Source organism: Stegodyphus dumicola, chromosome 9 (genome assembly GCF_044657685.1).
Source record: "Stegodyphus dumicola isolate Sdum_Otavi_A_Nest chromosome 9, ASM4465768v1".
In the NCBI taxonomy this organism is placed as follows: domain Eukaryota; kingdom Metazoa; phylum Arthropoda; class Arachnida; order Araneae; family Eresidae; genus Stegodyphus; species Stegodyphus dumicola.
Window position 1 is genome coordinate 105,971,888 of NC_140776.1, and position 12,785 is coordinate 105,984,672.

A 12,785-nucleotide genomic window follows, 5' to 3' on the forward strand; every position below is an offset into this window, starting at 1 on the left:
TACTCTATTCGTGTTTCGTCGTCCATTATAGGCAAGGGTAAAAGTAAAATTCAAAACCAAAACTAAAAACAAATGTTGTAAATTACTAAAAAGGAAATTTAAATTAGTAGATTTTTGAAAAATTAGCAAGAAAATGAGTAGAATTATAATTAATTAAATGTCAATTAAGAGTAGAAAACCAAATTTTTTAGAGAACCAAAGTAATTTAGAAACTGTTGCCTACTGGAAACTTCTCCTACACGAATTATGCATGTAAACCTAAAATAAACTATATACAATATATCAAAATATAAATAATAATAATAATAATAATAAGGCTAGTAAATAGCAAGTTTTAATTTAACTTACCTAGAACTACAAATTTGAATTACTGAATTGGACTATCATTTGCTAAACTAGGTGAAGTTGAGTAGTTTGTTACTGCTAACTGTATAAATAGAAGGCACTAATACAATGTAAAGCTGCTACCTGTGAGAGATTGTAAAAAAACCTATGCTGTAAACTTTAATAATGTAAAATGTAAAATGCTGGTTTTGTGTGCAAAAATTTTGCTAACTTTGAGGCATTGTTAAAATATGTAAAAAGGTCAAATTGTGAACTGCTACTGTTTGTGAAAATAGAGTTGCAAACTACTAAAGATGTAAAAATTTTGAAAAAAAATTTAGTATAATTAAAATTAAAGTTCGAATAAACATTTTAATTAAATTAATTAAATTTGAATTTGAATTAGAAAATTACAAATTGAAGTAATAGAGAAATATTGTAAGAATTTTTTTTGTACTAGATAGCATTTTTTAACTGAAGTTACAAGTTTAATCAAAACTTTAACTAAATACTGGCCAAAGGTAATGAGAATTAGAAAATTAGATAAAATCTTGACTCAATTCAGGATATAATTGAGACTTTTTAAAAGAGTTGCCTCTTCATTAGTAAAAGGAAAGAATCCAGTATTGAGAAAATATACATTTTTTACAAAATTAATTAAATAATTAATATTTACAAGTAGTCCCTTAACTCTTCAAAATCCTTCATTACCCCCTTAATAAAGATTTAAGGTAATATTATCATACCATAAAGAGTTTGAAAATTTAAAAGAAAAGTTAATGCCTGCTTTTTTAACATAGAATTTAATAAAATGTTTTGGGACCTGGTTATTAACTTGAACATTAATTAATTTTATTATTTCTTCCTTTAAATCTTCTGTTTCAGTACATATATTTTTAATTCTAATTATTTGGCTATAAAAATATTACCTGTTACTTTTTTAATGATATTACAGTTCCAATTCAACAATAGTTGTGCGGCTCGTTAACTAGTTGATGAATTAAAATACAGATTTTTTTAAAGTTTAATTGCAAATATGTAATCTATATTCTTTTTATAATTATTTGTACCATTAGCTATAAATCTAAATTTTTGTGGTGATTTATGGAATTTTGGAAGATCATAAAGATTTGCTAATCTATTGTAGGTAGATCGTTGTGTAATTAGTAGTTTCTTATGAATTGCTTTAAGCTTGTTTGCTATAACATTTTCTTGTGTATTGGTAAGTTTGTAAGTAATAGCATTATTCAGTTCAGTATCAACTAGTGAGGCATAGAAAAATTTTCAAATAATGCTGAATGTTCTTTAATTTTTGGTTCCTCTGCAGCGTCTTCTTGAAATCATGCAGAATTTCCCCCCCCCCTTGAGGAAGAAAGAGCTGAGTATGATTGCCTCCAAAATCGATCGACAGAGTTATACAAAATATACGACAAATTAAATTTTCTTTTTCTCCCCGTCATCTTAAGTGGTTAACTGAAATCGAAACCAAGCTGTTTGGTGACTTATCCCCCACACTTGGCGACATGGCTCTGTCAATGTCACTGTCTAAACAATTTTTATCTTATTTCGCGCCTTTATTTTAGTTTAGAAAATTTATTATGTTGTAGTTTTGTCATACACTGACTACCAATAACTATTTGTGATAGAAAAGAAAAACTTTATTCAAAATCAATAGTTGGTAGAGCCTCCACGAGAGATAATTACAGCGTGGACACTCCGGGGCATACTTTTCACAAGCCTTTGTATGACAGCTAGTGGTATTTCCTTCCACTCGACTTGGAGAAGACATAGAAGTTCCTTCACCGATTTTGCACGGGTAGTGCACCCCTGAATTCAGCGATGCAACTCGTCCCAGGGGTTCTCGATAGGGTTCAGGTCTGAACTCTGAGCAGGCCAGTCTATTCGATGAACTCCATTGGCACCATACCAAGCCTTGGTTAACGTCGAAACATGACAACTGGCATTGTCGTCCTGAAAGTAACAGGGGTCCAACCCGTAAGACTTCCACAACGTAGGAAGCACATTGTCATCCAAAATAGTGCAATAGGCATCGGAGTTGAGCTTACCATGAATGGGGACCAAGGGTAACAGCCCATACTAGGAGAAACACCCCCAGACCATAATTCCACCTCCGCCGAACTTGACTATTGGCACAATGCATTCTGGCAGGAGACGTTCTCCAGGTAGACGCCAGACACAGAACCTGCCATCCAAACGGTAAAGGGTGAACCTATTTCGTCACTCCAAAGAACCCGTTTCTACTGATCTACGGTCCAATTTCGATGTGCTTTCCACCACATTAACCGAGCAGCGCGGTTGGACTTTGTGATCAAAGGCTTATGGGCAGCAGCACGACCATGAAAACCAAGCAGATGCGTGCTTCCTTACGAATGGTATTCATTGAAACAATACTCCCGGATGCCTTTTGAAACTCCTCGCGGATGTGGACCATCGGTTGGGTGCGGTTCTTCCGAATTTCTCTGGACAGCACTCGTCGGTCTCTATCTCCCAGTTTCGTTGGTCTGCCGACTCGGGGCGCATTCTGACAGTCACCGCTCACCTTCCACTTCTTAATCACACAGGCCACTGTCGATTTTGGGTACTTCAGATCGCTAGATATGCCCCTTAAGTATCGGCCACATTTGTGATACCCGATAATTACACCTTTCTCGAAATCAGAGCTCCAAACTGCGAGGCATCTTGCATGCGACTAAAGCCGATGCTGTTTCCTACACGATATATACCGGCGGAATCTGTGACGTACCTTAGGACCGCAGATATCGTCATTTGCATAGGTGTCCAAATACTTATTGGTAGTCAGTGTATAATCGAACTGGTGATCACAATAAGCGATGAATTTTTCATGTTTTTATATACAAACCTCCGCAAATCGATAGCAATATGCGAATGAAAACATTAACCGCGATTGCATTAAGCAGCGTCTACTGTAACAGAAAAAAATACTGGGAACAATTTATCTGCATTTCTAAACACTTTAAACTGGAGAGTAAGTTCATTGGTTGTGTAAATTAAATCATAATTTAAAGCTACAAAACTTCAGAGAGCTGTGTTTTTCATATACAGAGGTTGTTTTCATATTTTTAAAACTATTTCGGGATTTTTTTATTTATGTTTAAAATACGAAGGTTAATTTTTTAAATGTTAAATTTGACTTTTTTTTCTGTACGCCTGCATTATGATTTCCGTGATAGAAGGATTTCGTACCAGGGGTATTGATTTCTGTTCCTCTTCTAATACTCTAATTTATATACTTTAAGTAGTGGGTTAGAAAGAGTTCTTTTCCAGAGACAGAAGACACAATAGTCCATAGGTAAAATATCAAAATACTTCATAATAACACGTTGAAAAGCTATGTAGGCAATACCTGTATGAAACTTCCTTTTTTTTTCAAGGCATATGTTGGTACTTTTCGAAGTACGAATTGTTGCTTTGTCTAAATGAAATTTCACACATTTTTAATTTTTTATCCTAAGAGAATACTGCGGCAATCAGAAACCTCTTAATGGAACTTTCTTTACATTGACAGAACCAAATTTGTGCACTTTTTTCCTCTTTGTTTTCGATAATAAATAGACTTTTTTTGTAGTCATTAGGTAAATCCATGCTTCATCTAACGTCACAATGGATTTTCATTTTGTGTCATGTTAAATAGTTTTCAGACAGAGCTCTGCAAATTGTCCTGCTTTGAATCACAATCCTCGGCAAAAGCTGGCGAACATAATGATTTTTAGTTCTTTTAAGTTGTAAACCTTGGTTTATTATTTCATTTATTGTTGATACCGATGTATTTAAACATTTGCAATTGATTTCTGTGTTGACAAATTTTTCCTGTGTTATCAACGACTTAAAACACAACGTGCCTTTGTCGGGTATTCGTTTGGAGACGTCTTTCCACGTAGAAGTAATGACTGATGGTTTTCCCCTATCCGACTAATAATGTTGCTAACTTTTCGGTCGGAAATTTTATTGTCATACATTTAACAACATTTTAGAATTATGGAATGGGATATTGGATAGCGCATAATTATGGATAGCGCAAAAACATATCATTGAATCCATAGCTTATTTACATGGGACATTTTGAGAGAAGAATAAATTTAAAAAGTAACAGAGGATATTTATCATTTCAAATAATGATAAATATCCTCTGTTACTTTTTTAATTTATTCTTCTCTCAAAATATCCCATGTAAATAAGCTATCAAATAATAAATTGTTACCATAAGTTTTTATTCCTAAGCATTTTTTTAAAATTCATTCTAAAAATCTTTAAATACCCTCTCTATTATTCTTCCATTTCGAAAGAAGTCAATGGGAAACACAAGATGAATGGTTGAGCACTTAATTTATTCTTATTAGTTAAGAGTTTATTTTAAATAGATGATTTAACAATCTTTATACATTCCAAATTTTGTGCAATTAAATTACGTACTGTTGCGAATTACAGCAATTCTTTAAATACTGTGACAATTTCTACTATCGCTGCTGTTATTGCACACAGTTTTTCTCCTTTTGGTATCTCCCATAGAAATTTTTCTTTATTCTTATAGTTTATGAGAGTAAGTTTCCAAGCTTTCCTCCATTAGCGAACTTAACTATTTTAAACTAGGCCTTGTTAATCCTTTGTATTGGTTGATCGGAAGGATTACCAGCGAACACATCGCGGGGAAAACAACGCAAAGGGAAAATATCATAGGAGGAAACCTCGCAGTTCTAAAACGTCACGAACATCGTGATAGAAAATAATACGGTTTTCCAAAAACCTCGCAGTTCTGAAATATCATCGAAGAAAACATCGTTGCAGAAAATCAAAGCATGGCAAACATATGATGGCAAACATATATTTTAACCTCTAGGTTTAATGCTTTTGGGTTAACTTGTAGAGACATTAGGTTAATTGGAAGCAGGAGAGATGAAAAATGAGCAACGCCTTTGCCGGGAATCGAACCAAGAACGTTAATTTTATTTAAGTGGTAACGTAACATTTTTTTTTTTTTTTTTTTTTTTTTTGTCTTGAAATTTGTTCCTTCTTATACGATTTTGTGGTTAAAAATAATAACAAAAAATAATAATAATAATAATGTAAACAAACACTGCAGCTTTAAAAATTAATTTAGAACCCTTTCTTTTATAGTAAAAAATTTATTTTTAGTAATTGAGGAGGCTCTATACTATTCTCGTTTTTTTTTTTTTTTTTTTTTTTTTTTTTTTTTAAAGAAAGTAATAGAAAAGAGATTTTTGTAAAATGTGTGTGTCACTACAAAATTCATTATCAGCATTAGTTTTAAAGGGCTATTATTCTAGAAAGGCGATTTTGCAATCTTCCATTTTAATGCGTTGTTTCACTTTTCGTCTGTTGCCCTTCGAAAACAGGCAAGATATTATTCTTTCATACTTAATCTGCCTATTATTAATTAACAAACTAAACTACTTAAAAGCAATAGATTCATCATTTAAAAAATTTTTAATCTGACTGATGCATTTTAAATAAACATGCATTTAATTCAAGAAATATCTAATTAAAATATTGCATATTTTTGTAAAATTACTTTACATATTTTTTCACTTATTAAATATACAGACGACATATAATGTTACCTTGTTAGTCTAAATGTCTATTCGTCTAACATCTTATAAAATGTGTCGCTATTCCACCTGGGCCATCCCTATCGATTATCTCAACTGATAAATCATATTCAACTTTAAAAGAGCCTTTTAAAGTTAACTATAAACTAAACCCTTAAGTCTTTTAGTTTTATTCAACAAGTTCCGGTATTCAAAAACAGCGTATTGCCAGTGCGTCAAACAGAATACTTATTATCTCCACTTACCAGAGTATCGCCATTCAGTAAAGCGTAAGTTATTTAACTTTCAAATTTCATTTGCCTGATATTCATTAACAAACTAAGCGAATGAAAAGCAATCAACACAGTTTTTGAGAATAGTTTACATCCTTATTCGAAGTAAAGGAAGTACTGTAAGTTCTGAAATATTCCGGTTATCAGACTCCGAAGGAATTATCCATATTCACCTTTCCGAATCCATTTTGACTACTTTTTTGCGAGACGTTTGTAAGTATGGATAGAATACTCTTTATTCCAATACGGATTGTAAAATTGGTTGAAAATGAACACTTTTTCTGACGTCTGTACGTATGTATTATCTCTAGTAAAAAAACGATTAGCCCGTAGAACTTTGAGGTTTTTTTTATGGTACTTCTATAACATTTAGTAGTGCACCTCCCTTTTTTAGTGCTATCGACAGTATCCAAAAATATATCGCACATTCCAGCGTATAATGTGCATTTTTAATACAAAAAATAGGACCGAAATTTACAGGTGCGCATTATACGCCGGATATAAAAATGGTAGCTTAAAAATAGGAAAAAAAATAACATTTCTGCATGCACCAAAATGCTGCTTATTTTAAAGAAATGACATACCTTATGAAATTAAACATTTTCATTATCGGATAATATGAAGAGTTCGTCATGTTCGTCTTCCGTTGTAGCTTCAGGCGTATCATCGACTTTTGTTTCATCTTCACAGTCATTATTATTTTGATCCATAAATAAATAATCATTATCCGTTCCATCTTTCACCAACACCAAACATCCTTGCTGCAGCACGATTTCCATTTTCTTTCGCAAAATAAATGGCTTAGCATTTGAAACCAGCACTAGGTTTGTTTCTTTTTGCAAAAGCCATAGTTGCTTCTAAAAACAGCACTAAATCAACTGTATTTCAACTAAAGTAAATGCAATTTACTAAAGCCCTCGATTTTCACTTCACGGCTTCAAATGATTACAGAAAGAGGAAACATCTAACTCCTAATTTCACGAATTCATTCAGGTTATAAGTGCTCTACAGCAGCATTCGTTTGGACATCTGCATTGAACACAATTCACCCTCTTTGCCAGAATATTTATTCCTACAAGCATTTAACACACACACATATTCTTCCCCTTATCGCTTGTCAGTGCGGTTTACCATTGTTCGGAAGGCTAGGACAAATGTTCGAATAAGTGACCTCGAACGATAAGAGCGTTGCACATGTATGTTTTAGGTTTTTTCGTGAAGAAATGGGTGCGCGTTATACGGCGAATATACCTAAAAATTAAAAAAAAAAAAGTAGCTTGAAATTATAGATGAACGTTATACACCGGTGAGCGTTATACGCCGTAAAATACGGTATATATCAAACCCCCTTGTCCATTTAAAAGTCCTTACCCGCCTTTTATTTTTGCAGTCCTTGGTCGTAGTCACATATTTCCGATTTCAAAAGTGTCTAAGTGACGAAAATATTCATGTTTCGGCAAAGTCAAATTTAAAAGAAAATTAATTTTGGATAAATAAACATAGCTTTTAATGCGGTCTCCCTGTTCCTATACTTATTTATGGGAAGATTTTAATGCTCGTTACGAAAAAAAAAATTGACTCCCGACGACAACATTGATCGGGAAACTTAATTCCAAACTTTGCAGTTTTTGTAATCATATTTAACTTGTTAGTAGGAATTGGTTAATTAAGTTAGAATAATTCAAGGAAATAAGTTTAAACGAAGTGCAGCAAAAAATGTGTATAATTTCAAAGGCCATACAAGGAAGTGATGTGGCCTTCACATCCCATTTTTTCTGTTTTTTAATTTGACTGATTAATCTAAAAATGTATTTCAATCACGAGATGTCTAATTAGAAATGTTAAATGATTTTAAGAAATGACACTAGCTGAAGTCATTGAAATCATTATATATAGTATATATATATATATTTTTTTTTTTTTTTTTTTTTTTTATAATAACTATTTTAGTCGCTTGGCCGGGCAAGCTGGTAGCCATATTAAATAATTCATTTTATTATTTCGATAACGTACTTTTATAATATAGAAGAGAATTAAAAGATTTTATGCATCACAATGTGTTTCGTATGATTATTTCGTAATTCGTATGTCTTTATCATTATGTAGAGCTATAATTTGAATAGTTAATAATTCTAGAACAAAAGATATTCCAGAATAATTGAGTATTAGAACATCTTTGGTAAATGAGCTTGTTCACAAGAATGTTCTCCAAAAGGCATTGCATTTAGATTTACTTTCTATCTGCAAGCTAATTAATAACAGTAAATACAATGAATCTACAGTTATTATTATGATTACCGTCAAGAGTTTGATCGCTGTCAGAGTAATTAACGTAAGATTTAAAATTCGATAAGCTTTATTGTTCGCTTTAAAAGTTATTGAAATTTCAGTAATCGATTATTGAATTTTAAACTGAAGTAATGGATTTGTAAGATTGTTATTGATCTGGAAATTAAAATTAAGTCTTGCAGCGCTATTAGACACGTTAGCGAGTTATCGCTACGTCTGAAATACTATGACAAAGTCCTGAGAATGTTTAATAATTTTTTATTTATATCTTGAACTTGAAAGATTTTATTTAAACCTTGAACTTAAAATAAAAGGCACGACTTTTGCTGCGAACTGACCACCTCTCGTGACGATGTGAATAAAGTAATAAACAATAACAGTTATGCGAATTTAAAAGTTAATAAAGTAGTCTAACACTACGTAGCTCAATAAATAAGGTATGTAAACTGACTCAGTTAGTTTTACCAGAGATTTAAATTTAAAGTTTCGGCTGCGAAAGAATGCAAAAGTTGGAATTTTCACCTTTAGATAGTGCGGCGCGACTGCCAGAAGATTCTCTCTCTCAGTCTAAGATTCAAAACCCTCAGCTTAATCACTCTAAAAGCTTATTTGCATTCGGGTGAGGAATACGGAAAGAATAAGTTATAGTACAAAAGATCAGAATCATAATAACAGGTTGAGTTTTAAACTAAGTAATAGATTACTGAATTTAAACTAGTTTATCGAATAGCAAAATAAAGGATCGATTAGTTATCAGCTCTTGTACAAGCACTTTAGGTTCACTGCCTTGAAATTTACAACTATTAAAACCAAGCTTTCTAAAAGAAGATGCAGTGGACCCTCGGTATACGTTCGCTTTGAAATAGTTCATCTTGGTATACGTTTTGTTTGGACGCGAAAACTTGGGTTTGGTATAAGAATCCAGTTCTATAAATCACAACTGCGCGGGCTACACTTATTTACTTCTTTCGAGCCATGAGCGACAGTGCGCCTGTTGCTACTCTTCAGTAAACAACTCGCCCTATAACTCTGTGCATTTTCCAAGTGATTTTTCATTTTTTTGAGTAAATATTTGGTAAATTCACCATCAGCGAGTTTCAGAAAAATTAATAAGAAGTGATGAAGAAAGTTGTTATTATTAGCATGAAGATGAATAAAGAGATTGTTGAAAAGTATGAAGATGGCATGTGTATCCAGGATTTGGCTGTTGCCTACTGTAGGCCGACTATACGATTGTGAAAAAAAAAAAAAAAAAAAAAAAAAGAAAGACGCTATTAAGCCGGCTAACATTGCGAAGGAGATGAAATCGATTTTATTCTCGTATAAAATATGTTACGATTGTGGAATTCGATTAAATCTGATTTTTCTGTGGGTGGCCTTAAACTTTTTCGAACGACTATAGTGCACTTTAAACATGCTGATGAATTTTGCCCTATGCCTTTATCACTCAATTGAAAACTGATTTGAATGATCAGATTTGAATTCTGAAAATGATCAGATTTGAATTCTGAAGCTTGAGCGTGAATTTTTTCCAATTTAATTTTAAACAACTATCATATGTATCATATGTACTAGCTACCATGAAGAGCGAGTTGAAAGAAACATTTCTGTGAGTCTTACCTCTCAGAACATCTAGTTAGTGGACCAAGGTGATTTCTCGAAATTTGTCACTAGACGACTTTCGTAACCTGCTATACTTTGATTATACATTCATCCTTTGCTTGTCGGTCAGTTATAACGAAACAATATATTGTATTAAAAACTACACTGTTTGCTATATTATTACGGAATGTCATATTATTGCAGTTCAAACCACAGGTTACAGCCGAAAACATCGCGGACGAAAATATCGAGGAGAAAACAACACAAGGCGAAAACTTCCTGATACAAAACATTTTCGTGGGAGAAAAGAAAGCAAAAGGAAAACATCGCAGTTCTAAAACACCGTAGTACAAAATATCGTCGTCGAAATTAAAGCTGTTCGAAAACTTCGTAGTTTAAAAACATCGCGTCGAAAATACCGTGGTAAAAAATAAAGTACGTACAAATCATCGCATGACGATAACATCGCAGACATTTTCAGGCTTTAAAAGTTGTAAATGCATATTCGCATAAATATTTGGAATCGCGAGAAATGTTAACGATAGTTTAAAAATAAACGGAAACAAAACGAGATATAATTGTCAACAAAACCATATCATGTTAACAAACGTGAAAGAAAGTAATTTGATAATTAACTAAGCAATTTTTATAGAGGTAACCTCGGGCATTTATTTATTTTCCTTTTTCTTAACATTTTTAGCTGTATTTTTTATGAAAAATTATGAGTAAAATTTTATAAAAAAAGATTAATGACCTTCGTAAATTAACTATGTAAATTTAAAATTCTGTTAAATGCTGCAAGTTGCATTAATTTTCTTCTCATTTTCAACTTTCAAATGCTTAAGTTTCCTTCTTACTTTTTTAGTAAAAATTTATTAGGTCATTCAAAAATATGAAATATAAACGTATAAATAAATATCCATCGTTCCTTGCGCTCCCAAATCATTGTGCGGAAATGCATTTACAGCTTTTAAAACCTGAAAAACGTATGTGCGCGATGTTATCGTCATGCGATGATTTGTAGATACTTTAGTTTTTACCACGATATCTTCGACGACGGTGTTTTAACTGCGAAGTTTTTGAACCGCTTTATTTTCGACGACGATATTTTACACAATGGTGTTTTAGAACTGCGATGTTTTCGCCATGCGTTGTTTTTCCGTGACGTTTTCGTTTGCGATGCTTTCGGAGGATATTAAACCATATGAAAACCAAAGATCAGACACATCAGGGCATGTTGAAAAACTGATTTTGATCTGGATAGCAGAAAAACATTTGTGTATAGTAACTACGTGCAGTGCTTCATTTATGTACATATTTCACCCACTGCACTTGTTCAATAATTTTACCGTGAGTCAAACAGAATACAAGCCGATGTTTATATTAATCTGCTGAATACCATAACTTCATAATAATTGTCATAAAACCTCTTCTAATGCTTAAAAACGTATGACTTTTTTAAATTATTAAAATTGTTGCGGTTAAAAATAGAAACGGTTTAAAAGGGTGATTAATTCCCTCATTCCGGTTTGGTCTAAATAAATATGTGTAATATTTTTAAAATAAATATTTGAAAGTAGGTAAATCCAGATTATAAGATTTCGGGACTTGTAGAAGGATTTGTATTTGTTCATTACGAGATATAATCTCATAATTAACAAACATATTCTACATACGTAACATCAAACTGCGTTAATTACGAACTTCTAGAATTAGTTCATATTCATTAGAAAAAAAAGTTATTCTCATTGAACTCCACATTACTCAGAGATGACAGGATATATTTACTCAATTTTTCAAAATTCCGATATCTGTGACGTCGTTGTTATTAAAATTCCTTCAGGCTGAAATTGAATACGGCATCAGCCAAAACTGCAGGTGGTACTGATCATTAAAATTCTTCCATGTTAGAAAACGTTTCTTGCTTTTCTTAACTTTCCTTGAGAGGTTTACATAACCTTCGCTAAATGATCTCATCAACTCGATGCCGAACTCCAGTTTCATACTGCCCTCTTCCTAGCCTAGCTGCCAACATTGAAATATTTGTTTGCGTCAGCTAATGTTTCAATTTCACACAGCTTTCATTTGCTCCGAAAAATCGACTCATATTTGTAAACAGAAAACGAATGTAGCGTTTCTTAATTAAAAAAAAAACCCAAAGATCTCTTTGTCAGTGATACCCATTTTATTCATACACATCATAATCGGTAAATATTTTCCTATGTAAACGAACTCATCTTAACAGCAGACGAACGTAACTTTTCATAAGGAGACCAAAAGTCTCTGTTTCAGTGTTACCCATTTTCATCGTAAACATCATAATTAGTAAATACTTTTCTTTATAACTGACATTTACGGAAGAGATTTTTATTGTTTCAGAAATTATAGAACCAAAAATACCACCTTATGCGAACAGTTAGTAAAAGATTTATATGGGGAAGAAATTGAAGGAATATTTTATGATTATGAAATAGCAAAAAATAAAAAAATGACGTATATAAGATTGAAAAAAGAATAAAAAAGAAAGAGAATATATTTAGTGAAGGGGTTAGGTTATTCCGAAAACTTTAATAGTTAGGTGGATAAAGATGAAATCTTATGCCTTTAGCTATAAGACGAAGTCTCTCTTTTTATATAAAATAAACGATTTGCAGCGGCAGCGCCAAACAGGCGATACGGACTTAAAAACTGT